This window comes from Lotus japonicus, chromosome 2 (genome assembly GCF_012489685.1).
Source record: "Lotus japonicus ecotype B-129 chromosome 2, LjGifu_v1.2".
NCBI classification, from domain to species: Eukaryota; Viridiplantae; Streptophyta; class Magnoliopsida; order Fabales; family Fabaceae; genus Lotus; species Lotus japonicus.
Window position 1 is genome coordinate 53128096 of NC_080042.1, and position 15574 is coordinate 53143669.

A 15574-nucleotide genomic window follows, 5' to 3' on the forward strand; every position below is an offset into this window, starting at 1 on the left:
TGCTTGTCATAAAAAAAAAGTGTAACTAGAAAGTATTTTACCTAGTTTTACTCTTACAGTGTAAGGCCCTAAGTTCAATTTGGAACAATTTTATGGAAGTTCGAATAAAATTGAAGTTTTAGTTAATGTTTGATAGCTGGCAGATTAGAACTGTCAACTTGGGTGAATTTTTAGAGGGTCTTAATGACTTCATTTGGGAACACTTCCTTCATGAGAGTTGTAGCCCTTTAAGTCTAGAAAATTCTCCAAGTGGTTTCGAGTCAATCCGATATCTGTAGCTTCAGATATCCCCGTTTTAGTGAGCAAAGGTCCAGCTGCCCAGACCTTACGAGCTCTAACTTAAAACTTTGGGCTTAAGCCTTGGTTAATGCGTTATTTGGGTCGGTTAGTGAACTTATGAGGTCATGATCAGGAGATTAAGAAGAGGCTAAGTGGGCCAAGTGACTTGGATGAGAAGGAAGGAGCTAGGGTTATGAAAATCCTAGCCCATTAGTGGTGATGCCGCAGCCTTGCAAGGAGAAAAGGGAGGGAGATTTTGATTTTCTTCTGCAGTAAAGAGTGATTAGTACCAATTAAGCCCTGTCCCCTCTGACTTAAAACAGCATTAAACCCAAAACCACAACCCTAGCCCACTATTTTCCCCTTGACCGCCAGTTTTGTGAGAAAAAGGGAGAGAAAAACCAAATTTTCTTTCTTTCTTTCACACTTCAGAAAAACAGAAGCTAATCACGTAAACACACCCCCATCTCCTTCATCTTGCTCCAAGAACCACCACCATCCAAGCCACCGCCGGCCACCATCACCACCCATAACACCTTGCGCGTGAAGGAGGAGCTGCGAGAGGAAAGGGAACCGCGAAGAGGGGGAGAAGAAGGACGTGGACAGCAAGCTTTTTGATCTTGAATCTTCATCTTTTCTTTCTTTTCAGGCCATTAACCCAAGGTAAGGGCTGGTCCTAGGATTGGGTAGATTGCCTAGGGTATTTGCCATGTTTTACTATGAGAAAAGCCACGAACATGATTGCTTTTGCAAGAGTTTTGTGTTCATGATGCTTGCTGTTTTTTTTGCCTTGAGATCTTGATGTTTTGCTTCTGATTTGAGATGAAATGTTGATGCCATGATTCTCCATTAATCATCACTACAACTACCGTTTCTTCTATGACTTTGCTTGATTAAAATGATTGAAGATTTATATGCTTAGATCTGCCTTTTGTGCTAGAATTGATGGTTATCTTGGTTCTGGAAATTTAAGCATGATATATGATATATGATATGTGGTTCTTGCTGCTGGAATATGGTTTAAAACTCTGGGACTTGAATGGTTGAAAAATTAATTTGAAGGCAAAAGTATCTCTGCCAGTTTCCTGTACTGGACAGCGAGTTTCGGAGCTTAATATCACCTAATTCGGGGTCTCAAATGAAAAAGGGATAAACTGGAAAATTGTAGATTTTCGAATTGGCTTTCTATGCATATAAAGAACATAATTTTTGGTCTAGTAATGAGGTCTGGAGGTCGATCTTAGTGACTGTTGCACCTGCTGTTCTTCCTGTACCGGACAGCAAGCTTTAAGGCCTAATATCACCTAATTCTGGATCTCAAATGGAAAAGTGATAAACTATAAAAGTGTAGAGTTTCGACTTATCTTTCCAGTCATGTATCATGTGAAATTTGTGGCTAAGTATTGCGGTCTGTAGACCAGTTTTAGTACACGCTGCACCTGTTGTCCAGAAACACTAAATTTGAGAAATTGTTGGAAATGTTAGTAACATGTGATTAGGGACATTTGTGAGATTTTTATATGATGATATCTGTAAACTGAGCCTCTGGAATTTGTAAATAATTTGTGAATTTGGGAGGCCCTGATTATTTCTATGCTTTGCATGAAGTTTAGTTGTGACTTTTTTAGGAGGTCGCTCACCCAGCTGTAATTCCTCCTAGTGTGACTGTTATTTCTTGACGTTGTAATCTGATACGATATTAACTCATAAGACTCTAGGATTGACATTAGAGCCTTAAACACCAAGAGAATGAATTTATAACTCGCTTGCAAGTAAATGTGAATAATTTGGACATAGGTCAGGTAGACTATGGTCCATGAGAACGATGGTACCTTGCACGCGAGGGAGTTATTTGGGTTGACTGCGGTCTCCCGTGAACCTTGTGGGCCGGTGTGGCTTCACGTGATTTGGTTGACTGCGGTCACCGTGAACTTTTGTGGATCATTGCGGCTCCACGTGATTTGGTTGACTGCGGTCACCGTGATAACCGTGCCTCTGCGGAAGCACGAAGATGGCCATGGAAGTTTTGGTGGGTTGTGTGAAGTGAGATTCCGTTAGTAACTGACTCTTTCCCATAAAAGACATATAATGTACTTATATTATATATGTTGTTGTTGATTTTGTCATTATCATTCTTTTTGTTGGACCTGACCCTGCTTGTTTGCTATGTGTTTATTTGGGGGGGGTAGATGGTCGTGAAGATAATGGCGACGACTCATTCTTAGGAGTTGATGCTACGTGACGAGCCACTACAGATGACGACTACACTTCTGATGAAGAGGAAGAAGATAAAGAGGAAGGGGCCAAGGATATGGTTGGGTTGTGAGACATCCATTTTTCTTTTGGGTTGAGAGTACCGAGTTTTGGAAGTATTGAACCATTACTTTATTTTAGTTGAGATAGTTTAACTTGATGTAATTTACTTTGAAGTTTTCTTCCGGATATTTATTTCATACTCTTTTCAATGATTAATAAATTTTGAGGTTTAGGTTGATGTTTATTTCCGCAAGTTTGAAATGGTTAAATTTCGAGAATTTTGTAAAATTGAACTTTTATCATTAATTCAAGATTAATAAGTGAATCGACGAAAACTCTTTACGAAAATTGGTTAATTAGTTACTGTGTAACACTCGAGAAATCGGGGCGTTACATACAGCAGGCCTCTAGCAACCTTTTCACGAAGAAGTTTTTCTGCCTTGTCATTCTCGCCTTTTTTAAAGAGTGACTGAATAATTGTTTCAAAAGTTATAGCATTAGGAATGTAACCGTCATCTTCCATTTTCGACAGTAATTCCAGCGATTCATCAAACAAGCCTTCTTTACAAAGCCCATTGATCATAATAGTATACGTCTGGACAATTAGATGATAGCCTTTACTCAAAAGATCCTTAAAAACCTCTTGTGCGTTCTTAAGTCTTCCTTCTTTACATAGTCCATCCAGAAGTATTGTGTATGTGCGCACATTCGGTCGAATACCCTGATCTTTAATTTTCTTGACAAGTGCAATGGCTTTGTCAACATTATTGTTTTTGCATAAAGCATCCAATAAAGAATTGTAAGTGATTGCATCGGGAGGTAGACCTCTATGATGCATGTGATCAACAAGCTCCCAAGCATGAGAGATTTTCCCTGATTTTCATAAACCATTAATAAGAGAATTGTCGGTTACTGCATTAGGACTAATATTTTTGCAATCCATTTCTGCAAGGAGATTCAAGGCTTCATCCACCATTTTAATCTTACACAAACCATTAATCATAATAGAGTAGCTCTGAACATTAGGAGTCGCTCCCCTCCGAGCCATAGCATTGAATACATCTTGGGCTTTATTCACTTCATTAACTAGGCAATACCCATCCATCAAGGAACTATAAGTAACAACATCAGGTTTCACACCTTGTTTCATCATCACAGCTAACATTAGGAGATATTCTCTTTGCAAGCATTTCAGAATATAAATTGCAAGCATGACTTACAAGTTTATCTTTACACAGGCTATCAATGATTGCGCTGTACATTACCACATCAGGCCTAACCATTCGCCCTTCAATCCGCCTAAGCAACTCCAGAGCAGCTCTTGTTTCCCCCATTTTACATAGGCCATTGATCAAGGTCCCGTAAGTGACATGATCCAACCGAAACCCCTGGGCTACCGTGTCATCATGAAATTTCAGAGCTCTCTGAACCTTGCCGTGAAGACAGAGACCTTTGATGAGAGTAGTGAAGGTGATGGTATTTGGGTGAAAACCTCTCTTGAGAATGTTGGCCAATACAGAAAATGCGAAAGTGGTTTGACCTAGGTAGCAGTGGCAATTGATGAGGATATTGTGAGTGACAAGGCTTGGCGTAATTCCAGTGATTTCCATTTGGCGAGAAAGGGATATAGCGGTGGTGTAATGTTTCATCTTAACGAGGGAAAATAAAACCTTACCGAATTCGACAATGGAAGGGGTAGGACGCATTCGGAGCAAGCGATTGAAGTGTGAGACGACATCATCAGAATTGTGAAAGGAAGAATGAAAGCGAGAGTGAGAGTGAGAGTGAGAGTGAGAAAGTAAGAGAAAGCTCCTAAACCTTAAAAATGGCCAAATTGAAGGAATGGGGCGGTGCATTTTCTCAGTTTTGAACAAAAGTTCTCTCGCTATGAGATACGAATTTGGTTATTCTTCATTTTTTTTTTTGATAAATTGGAGGGCCAAAGGTGGGAGTTGGGTTTGCCACCCCCCATCTATTGGGTTTGGAACCTCACTTTATTCAATACGGGATTTAAAGTTCCGTATTCAATACGGAACTTAGAAAATCGTACTGTATTTAAGCATATGTGGCAATGTTCAACCATTCATTGCATACTAAAATAAATACGGAATTTTAAATTTCGTATTGATATGGAACTTTAAATCCCATAATGAATAAAGTGAGGTGCCAAACTCAATAGGTGGGGTGCCAAACCTAATTTTCGCCAAAGGCCGGTTATTCTTTGTTTCTTCTCCATCATTTTCTCACTCAATATATCTCTTAACTTTGTTTGGTTGTTTTGTTGGTTTTTTATATTTCAATTTTCACTCTTTTTTCACCTGACATTGTAGGCCTAGTTTCTTTACTATTTCAAAAAATTATTCACACTATTGCAACATTGCTTCAAATCTTGATCCTCCAAACATAGAAAATGTACCTGGATTTCACATGGTATCGATGTTAATTTTTACCCGCACATTGAATGATTGGAAGTCATGTTAAGTCTTTAGCTTAAGGGGCTTCTTTCATGTCACGGGATTTCATATGGTATGGGTATTATCTTTACCCAATTTGTAAGTTTCGAGTCATTTTACGTTTTCTTATTCTATCATTTGACTATTTACGGTTGCATGTTATAAATTTTAGTCTACTGCCTTCGAGATTGTACTGAAGAAACCCTTAATTTAATTACGATAGAAAAGAATGTAATTGTTTTTTATAATATGTGGAATTGAATGATTGGATGCCAGTGTAAAAAAGTGCATCGAAATTAAACATGTTTTATTTGTTTCCTATATTTCAATACTCTCTTTTAGTAATAGGCCTGGTTTGTTTACGCTGTTAAAAAATGATTTTAAGATAGATAAGTAATTTAATATAAAATTATAAAATTGATGCAAGGAAACCCTTTTAAGTTTTAACTCACACTATTGCAATTGTGCTGCAAATTTTGATCCTGCAAACACACAGGATATTCCAGCAGTATGCAGGTAATGTTTCTAATAAAAGCTTTGGTACTAAAACTTGCACATGGTCCAGCTTGAAGGTGATTTTGGTGTTTATCTGTTTTTTCAGCAAATTGAGAAAATTAAAGTTTTTTTTAAGTGGTTCATTCAATTAAGAATTGAGAAAATTACAATTCTTGGCTGTTTTATGATAAACACTGATTTTTTCTTTGTGAAAAATTCCTTTTAATTCACATTATTCATTTGATTGTTTATAGGCCAAATGATTTTGTAGGATTTGGAGTTAAATGATCTGTTAATAGCAAAGATTCACGATGGAACATTAGAAATGGTGCCATTTGATCCATATAGTCGGTCCCATCCCATCCAATGGAAAAAGCCTTTGAATATTGTTGTTATTGTCAAAACAGTCATTGGTTTCTTAAAACCCAAAGCTTTGTCCTGAAATGCTAGTTTCTTTCCCTGAAAAGAAAAATAATACTTATTTATCATTCTTCAAATTCTTCAAACCATATACCAAGTCCTTGAAATATTTATATGTCAGACAAGTTAGTACATGAGTTAAGGCTCCTCCCCCTTAAGGGGGTAATACAATGTTTTCATTGATTAAGAAAGTTTAGCATGTTACTTAAATCAGGGCTATTCTATTGTCAGTCCTAGCAGGATTCTAGTAATTGAACATTATGCAAATTTTCTGTACTTCATACTTGTTAACTGGTATTTAGTCAATGGTCACTTTTGAATTTCATATGCAGATAACCTTTTCTTTTGTTTGCTGACATCATTATGGCAGAATATTCAAAACAAGTCAAAGATACCTACTCTACTTACCATGGGCATTACAAAGCATACTGAGAGCTCTTGTTGTAAACATTGGAGATATTCTGCAGGTAACTGCTGTGATACTTTTTTTTTTGAAAAGTCAAATGAATTAAGAAGCTAGCACAAGGGGTGCTAGAACCCAAGTATATAAAGATACAGAACAGATTGGGCAGGATGGTGATACAAACAAACCAAAACCCACCCAATAAGAAAGCATACTCTATCAAAAACATATATATCTTGTACAAGTAGATTCAAAGATCCACCATGAGGCACAAAATATGATTAAAGCTCATAAGGGACCTGCCATATTTAATATAAATCTAGTCAATCCTCAAAGCAATAAGTCACCTCCAGTAGTTCAGCTTTAATAACTGCATCACTTTGTCTCACAGAACATGCCATAGCAGACAATACAGCAAGTTATAGCAGTAAATACCATGCCTTTTTCATGCTCCCATCATGTATTAGATAACCCAATCCATGGTTCTTTTTCCCAATCATAAAATGAGCAGTTAAACCTCTTTACCAAGGATTTCATTTAAGTCAAACCCAAGACCTCAATTTAATCATGTCCATAACAGATTCTGCATTCACCTGCTCCCCCTTAAAGACCACAGCATTTCTATGAAGCCAAATGCTCCAAATTCCAGCAAACCAAATAACACTCCAAATCGCTCGCTGACTTTTATTTCTCCCCCAAGACTCACGATGCAAGAAATGAGAGCTACATTCCGAAGGGAGCACAGTTTTCACCCCCAGCCAAGAATAGCATACCATCCAGACGCTATATAGGAAAAAACACAACCAAAGAACACATGAGCCGCATCCTCCATATGTCGTTTGCAGAAGTAGCAATGGCCCTCCCTGTTTTGACCAAGTGCCACACCTCTTTTTATCTAGTTGTCCGCAATCGGTAGTCTCCTATGAGCAATCCTCCACGCTAGAGCCACCACTTTAGAATGAACCAGACATTTCCAAATAGCCTTGCAGTATCTATTTTTCAATGGTCCTCTCTTGAGTCACCAACTCCTTTATAGGTCCATATAGTTTGAATTCTCAGGTGGAAGATGTTGCCGGAAAAAGCAAGCAACTGAAAATAGTGGACCAGATTTTCGAGCCGGAACTCTGTGGTTAATGCAGAGAAACATACTGGTTGTGATTAGCTGTAAAATTTTGTTGACACATTAAGTTACTAGAAAATGCTATCTATCCCTATTATAAAAGCTGCAAATACTTTCGAGCAATAACATTACAAACAACTTATTTTTTCCAGCAATAAGTAGTTCCTTGTTCTAGGCCTGGTTATAATCCACAAAACAAATTTCTATAAAACATAAAATGGGTAAAGTTAGATAACATTTATGTTTGGTTGGAACTTCACATGAAAAATAAGAAATACCAGCAAGCCGTTGATAGGAATAGAATTATATTATAGAATAATTGTACAAGCACTGGTTTTCGAGAGCCAGCCTCTCCTAGTTCTGGAATTCGAGAGTCCAGACCTCTCCCACCATAACCCACAACTTCTGAATGAAACAAATAAACAAACACAACCCCTATTTAATAACCACCCCTAGACAGTTACAAGCACACAACTAGCAAATAATAACTGTCCCAATTTAAATAAAAACAACCTCTAACTGCTACTGCTGGCTGCAACTTCTACTGCAGGCACTGTTCACGCTCACTGTTAACACAGTGCCCTATCAGCCGTCAAGCAGATGTTGCAGTTGAGAGCCACAATTTTGAGTAAAATTATCTTACGTACAAGACATATTTTTGAATGTCAAGTGTAGCATCATAATTTGAATACTGGTTGTTCATTTTATGTTTGTCTTCTCAGGAGCTCAAAAGCTTCTCTTATGAAATGTATCAACTCTACCAGAAAATGGATGAACTTACTTGCATCATGTCACCCAGTTTAAAGACAAAAGCACCAGGAATGCGTTTGACATCAACCCACTGGTTTCCATGGAAGCTACTGTCAGAATGAGCTCAGGGAAGTTCTGGCTCAGGAAAATTAAGAAAACTCTTGTTGCACAAGTCCTTAAGGTAGCTGGCATTGAGGCCTAATGCTTCACAGAGAAATTCAAACAGAATTATCCCCAGTTTGAGTACCGGATCATTATGTCTCTGCAAGTAAATAATGTTTAACAATATTAGGAGGGAAAAGATAATCAGTTCCTATTTGCAATCCGATGTTATGATATTTATGACATTCTCTATGTTGCAGACTGCTAAAGTTTGAGACTTTTCTAAAGGTCAAAAAGATTAGCTTAGCTTGTGTAACTACAATTAAAATCTGATTTTCTTGGTATGCAATTGGTAAATGCAACTTGTGAGTAGTTTTGACTTTTGATTGTAAAATTGTAAAACCAACTTTGCTCAGTAGCAAAATTAATTTTAGTGCATTGCTGCAGAACTCTTGAATATATTCAGCAACAGATATCATTGCATTTATGAGGCCTTGGCTGCATAACCTCCTTCTTTTTTCTCCATTTCTTTCATAACACTTGTTCTCGGTATTTATTACATTATAGAAGTGCAGGAGTGAAAGAAAGCAACAAAAAGAGCAGACTCAGACTGCTGATGTCTCTGAGGAAGCTGAAGATAAGCTGTTCTCTGTCATAAGTTATGTTGCAAATAGTGATAATATAACAATCCATTCACAAGTCATGACCAACTTATAGATTAAATGCCTAAACACCAGTTTGCCTGACAAGCCTGATAATACTTTCAATACACAATTTTTATATCATTCCAGTTGTATGCTCAAATTCCGTAAATATAATAAATCACAAAACCCATTACAACTTCCACGTGTGGGAAACTCTAATGCCATGAACCAGTCAAACGTTCAAAGGCCCCTTTTTAGAGGACAATTAAAAAAGTTGGAACAACTCAGCAGGTGTTTATAAGCTTCCCATTTCACTTATGAAGGGAATATAAGGCATCTATCATCATAGCACAGCTGCTGAAAATTCAAAACAATAAATGTGTAGGAAACAGGGTCACATGAAGTTAAAAGTACAAATATTTTGAATCTATTACTTAAGATTAATGAAAACTCTGATACAGAATAAAAGATCCCGCAACACCTAGGTCTAGAGAATGATGGTACCCAATGTGCATCTATTGTAAGCAGCCTCCATACCTTGCATCTGCAATTGGTTTATTCTACTTGAACATTTGGCCTCCATAATCAGAAACCGCAGCAACTCCTACCATCGCAATAAAGCTCCCCCTTCAAAATGGATACTCATGTGAAGACTCAAAAAGGCAAATAAGCCATTGTTATTGTTACAATATCAAAACGAATCTAACACCACATGACTTAAAATAAAAACTAAGGTGCTAGTGAGCCCATTGTGTAGTCCATGATCCTGTTTGTGTGTATCTATAAAATGAAAGACAATAAAATAGATTTGATGATTGTCATCAAAATAAAAAATGTGTAACTAGAAAGTATCTTACCCAGTTTTACTCTTACAATAGGTCTCTAGCAATCATTTCACGAAGAAGTTTCTCAGCCTTGTCATTCTCACCTTTTTCAAAGAGTGAATGAATAATTATTTCAAAAGTTATAGCATTAGGAATACAACCCTCATTTTCCATTTTTGACAGTAAGGCCAACGCTTCATCAAACAAACCTTCTTTACAAAGCCCATTGATCATAATGGTATTGATGACCCGGGTTTATATGATGTTTTTAGGGTTTTTACTGGTAGGTTTTGAGTCTTTTTCTTGTGTCTCATGTAGTGTTTCATGCATTCTCATGCATTTTTATCTTTTCTTGAGTCTTTGTTTTGTTTTGGTAATTTTGTAGTTTTATAGGGAGCTTTCTTGCATTTTAAGTTAAGTTTAGGACTTGCATGATTTTCTTTTGTTTTATGAAGGACCTCTTGTGCTAATGAGCTCTTGGAGCTTCTAGAATCTTCCTTGACTTGTTGGTTAGGTTTGGAGAGCAGAAACTGAAGGAGAAAGAAGGCCAAGAAGCATGGAATTGATGGAGAACTTAAAGAGGATTGAAAAGAGGAGTTTCAGAAGCCAAAAAGTCCTTTTCAAGCGAGCTGGAGCGCCTAGGCGTTGGCAGGGCTGGGTAGGCGCCAATTAGCTCCAAAGAGCATGTTTTCAAGATGGAATTGGCGCTCAGGCGCTCTGAATTGGCGCCTGAGCGCCCAGAACAGCCCAGCCTCGCTTATTTTGCCTATAAATAGGATTTTAGTCATTTTCCTTTGTAATCTTTGATACTACTTTCATTTCTACATAAACTCAGAGGTAGAGGATCATCTAGGAGAGTGAGAGAAGGCTTCCAAGCTTGTGTTCAAGGTTCTTAGCCAAGCATGGCTCTTGCCATGCTTCGCTAATCTCTCTTCTTATGCTTTGGTTTTCATGTAATACTTTTCATGTTTAAGTTATAATCTTAAGTTCTTTCCCACATGTTCTTCTTCTTCCCTTGAATCCCATTTTCTGAATTTCAATCTAAGCTTGTATGCATGCTTGCTTTATGCTTTTCTATAATCAGAACGGAAGTTTGTTATAGATTAGGGAACCGATTTGGGATTACCCCTTCTATACTTGCTACTAGGAATAGAGGAAGGGTTGGGGTTTGATGGCCTGAAATTGCATGATCTAAAACCTCATATAAATGACTAAGTACACAAGGAATTGGGCTTAGCTTTTAGTATGAGAGAATTGCTTTTGTGAGGAATCAACTAGTAAGTACATAGGCTATATCATCAAGGAGAGATCCATGAGAACATGTGCATAGGATGATGTACTTAAATTGACTAGTTGAACAAGAACCCAAAGCATGTTCTTTTCTGAGTTTTTGTTTATTTAATCTTTACTACATCGACATATCTCTATTTCAATAAAGCAAACCTTCATACTCAAGACTTAAACTGAATTTAGTCACTCACAATCCCTGTGGTTCGATAATTAAAACCGGGTGGATTCCGTACACTTGCGGATTTACCAACAGGTATATGTATGGACATCTATATGATAGCCTTTTCTCAAAAGATCCTGAAAAATCTCTTGTGCATCCTTCAATCTTCCACCTTTGCACAGTCCACCCAGAAGTATATTGTACGTCCACACATCGGGCTGAATACCCTGGTCTTTAATTTTCTTGATTAGTGCAATGGCTTGGTCAACATGTTGGCTTTTGCATAAAGCGTCCAATAAAGAACTGTAGGTGATTATATTGGCTGGTTGACCTCTAACATGCATCTCATCAAGAAGCTTCCAAGTGTTGAAAAACGTAGAATAACTTATATTATTTTCACGTGAAAAGATACAATAGGGAGGCTCTCTATATATAGAGACCTAGGACAGCAAGTGCTTGCACAGCAAGCAAGTAAACCCTAGATTGTCACTTAAGTGTAGCCGCCACATAGGCAAGGCTAGATAAGTAAAACATAAAATATAAAATATAGAATATTACAAAAATAACCCTGAACTAATTATCTCTAATACTCCCCCCACAAACTGAACTGTGCAGATCTGTCACAGTCAGTTTGTCTCTCAAATCCTTGAACAAAGTGGAGCTGAGGGGTTTGGTGAGAACATCAGCAAGCTGGTCTGGTGCAGAAATATGTTTTACTAACAGCTGGTTTGCTAGGACCTTCTCACGAACAAAGAACAAATCCAACTCCATATGTTTAGTCCGAGAGTGCTGAACCGGGTTATGTGCAAGCATGACTGTACTTAAATTGTCACACAGCACAGTAGGGACAGTAGTTGCAACTTTAAGCTCTTGTAGAAGAGACTGAATCCATAGCATATCTGCTGTAGCATGTGCTAAACTCCTGTATTCAGCCTCACAACTGCTGCGAGCAACAACAGTTTGCTTCCTTGACCACCAAGTAATTAGATTGGGACCAAGGAAGATACAAGCTCCTGAAGTAGACCTGCGATCATTTGGATCAGTAGCTCAGTCTGCGTCACAATAACCAATTAAGGACAATGGAATGCTGCATGGAGCAGGCTTCAGAATCAAACCACAATGTTGTGTCCCTTTGAGATACCTCAAAATGCGCTTCACTGCCAGCCAGTGACTCTCTTGAGGCTGTGCCATGAACTGGCAGACTTTATTAAAGAAAAACTCAGTTCTGGTCTCGTGATAGTGACATATTGTAGGGCGCCTACAGTGGACCGATAGAGAGTAGGATCTTGAAAGGGAGTACTACCTTCTCTAATAAGCCTCAAACCAGTCACCATAGGAGAAGAAATAGGTCGACAATCCTCCATCTTGGTCTTTTCAAGTAAGTCCCTTATATATTTTCTTTGAGACAAAAGAATTGAGTGATCTGCCAAGTGCTTCACCTCAATACCCAAAAAGTAGTGAAGTTGCCCAAGATCTTTCAAAGCAAAAACTGCTTTTAACTTGGACACAAACAATTTGACCAAAGATTCTGAGGGACCAGTAACTATAATATCATCTACATATACCAATGCATACATGGTGGCGGTAGAAGTAGTGTAGACAAACAGCGAAGGATCACACTTGCTAGAGACAAAACCAAACTGCAAGAAGGCTGATCTTAACCTCTCGTACCAAGCCCGTGGGGCCTGCTTAAGGCCATAAAGAGCTTTATTCAGGCGACAAACCAAGGTTCTATCACTAGCTTCAAATCCTGGAGGTTGTGTCATATACACTTCCTCTTCCAGAATGCCATTAAGGAAAGCATTATTGATATCAAGTTTTTGAATACACCAGTGATTGGTAACAGCCAGAGTCAACATCACCCTAATGGTGACTGGTTTCACAACAGGGGAGAAAGTCTCCTTGTAATCAAAGCCAAACTGCTGATGAAACCCCTTTGCAACCAGTCTTGCCTTAAGTTTCTGTACTGAGCCATCAGGGCATTGTTTGACCCTAAAAACCCATTTGCAGCCTATGGTTCTCTGTTCAGAGGCAACGGAACCAGTGTCCACGTGCCATTTGCATGAAGAGCATCAATTTCTTCTTGCATAGCGGACTTCCAACCTGCATCCTGCAAAGCTTGCTTAACAGAGGTTGGTTCAACCATGGTTAGTAACAAGGTTGGATTCAATCTTGGTTTAAAAATTCCACTTTTAGATCTAGTCTGCATGGAATGAGTGTTAGGGCCATGATAAGAACTTTGTTCTGCCAATGCAGAAGAGGAAGTGGAGGATGAGGTAGAATGTGACAAGGACTCAGGAGAAGGCTCACCATGTGAATGGTGAGGAGAAGAAGTAGACTGATTTTCATGATGAATGATTGATGATGAATGCGGTAAAGAAGAGGGATTCTGATTTTGGGAAGTTGACTCTGAAGTGTGGTGAGCTAAAGGACTCTCAACAGAATGTGGAGTAGTGAGAGGTGAGTCAATAGTGACCTGTGGTTGCTCAACTTGTGGAACAAGAGGAATAGTAGCTGGTATAAAGCTTGACTCTGAATCTGTTTGGGGTGGACTAGAGGGAAAAAGTTTTGGATAAGGAAAACTGGTTTCATGAAAGACAACATCCTTAGAGATAATGATTTTACCCTCTGCAGTTAAGCATTTGTAACCTTTGTGCATAGTGGAATAGCCAAGAAATACACATTCTTGAGACCGGAATTCAAGTTTATGCTTATTGTAAGGTCTCAAGTGAGGGAAGCATGAACAACCAAAAACATGCAAGGATTTGTAATCTGGTTGAACCTTATACAACTTAGTATAGGGAACCTGAAAATCAATTGAGGCTGTTGGTAGTCTATTTATGAGATATACTGAAGTGAGAAAGGCTTGATCCCAAAACTTATAGGGAAGTGAAGCATGAGAGAGTAAAGTCAAACCTAACTCCACGATGTGTCTATGCTTCCTCTCAACCACACCATTTTGGTGGTGAGTATGTGGACAAGCAACCCTATGCCTGATGCCATTGTCAGTGAGAAACGTAGAAAGAGGGCGAAATTCTCCTCCCCAATCAGATTGGACTGAAAGAATAGGGGTTCCAAACAACAACTCAACCTGTTTCTTAAACTGCTGAAAGACTGTGAGGGTTTCAGATTTGGCTTTTAGCAAATAAATCCAAGTGAAACGACTATAAGCATCAACAAAGGAAACATAGTATCGAAAGCCACCAGAAGAAAGAAAAGGAGCCGGCCCCCACAGGTCAGTGAAGATTAATTCTAAAGGTTTAGAGTAAACAGTTGTAGAAGAAGGTGAATGTAACTTATGAGACTTGCCAATAACACAAGCTGGACAAAAATCAAGATCAGTTTTATTAGGCATAGCAATATTACATGCTTGCAAAATTTGCTTCATTACATTGATACTCGGATGGCCTAGCCTAGAGTGCCAAGTATTGAAAGAAACTGAATTACAGGAAGGAAAAACATTATTCAAAGACACTGGATGTGGAAGACTTTGAGGAGGAGACTTGGCATCCAAAGTGATGGAAAGTGATAGAGACCGTCAGGACCAACTGAGCCATACAGCAACACAGCCTTAGAACCCTGAGATTTAACAACACAAAAAGTTTCATGAAACTCAAAGAAGACTTTGTTGTCTTTACAAAACTTACTGACACTTAGAAGATTTTTGGTTATCATGGGAACATGCAGTAGATTTTTAAGAACAAGTGTAAGACTAGAATCAAAAGGAGATTTAAACCAAGAAGATCCATGAGAGGAAATACTCAAACCTTGTCCGTTGCCTATAAAGACATGATCTGGTCCTTCAACGGGTTGTCCATGGTGAATATTCTGCTCAGTTGGTGTGACATGATGAGTTGCTTCCGGAGTCAGGATACCACTCTGTAGGAGCTGGTGGTCGTTGATAATTCTGAACAATGTTACCTGGTTGCAGGGATGTTGCCCCTGCTGCCAAGAAGCTTTGTGCTGGAACTGAAGAGGATGCAACACATCCCTGAAACTGAGGTGGAGTAGGGAGAAGAGGAGGTGCTTTGTTTCCTCCCTGAACATTCTGAAGGGGAGAAGGAGCAAGCAAAGGTATTGTCTGGAAGTTCTGTGCATAACCAGGGAACTGCTGAAACTGCGGAGAAGCCATTGATGCATAATTCTGTGATAAACAAGGGTTGAGAAACTGCTGATATGCAGGAGAGGCCAAAAAATTCAGACTTGGTGCACCAGGAGGTTGGACAATATTAGTGGCTGAAATGGGTGAATTATGTGTTGGTGCTCCACTGTTTCCATAAGTATGTGGGTTGGGACCACCATAGAAGTTTTGATAATTCTGGGGAGGTGGTGATGCAACAAAATTTTGATTGAACCGGTGATAGCATACTGCTGTAGT

At 38.6% G+C, this 15574-nt stretch overlaps 2 long non-coding RNA genes and 1 pseudogene across 2 annotated transcripts; 1 reads left to right on the plus strand and 2 right to left on the minus strand.

Moving 5' to 3' along the window:
* The first annotated feature begins 265 nt into the window (after positions 1-265).
* LOC130738319 (uncharacterized) lies at positions 266-2779 on the plus strand. The gene is made up of 2 exons (XR_009019331.1): positions 266-942; positions 2469-2779. It is a non-coding gene; the product is annotated as an uncharacterized LOC130738319 (long non-coding RNA).
* Positions 2780-2935: 156 nt separating this feature from the next.
* On the minus strand, positions 2936-4609 carry LOC130736622 (putative pentatricopeptide repeat-containing protein At1g12700, mitochondrial; annotated as a pseudogene).
* Positions 4610-6395: 1786 nt separating this feature from the next.
* On the minus strand, positions 6396-9646 carry LOC130738321 (uncharacterized). Its single transcript, XR_009019332.1, has 3 exons — positions 9460-9646; positions 8208-8438; positions 6396-7430 (listed from the first exon to the last, which is right to left on the minus strand). It is a non-coding gene; the product is annotated as an uncharacterized LOC130738321 (long non-coding RNA).
* Between the last annotated feature and the right edge of the window lie 5928 nt (positions 9647-15574).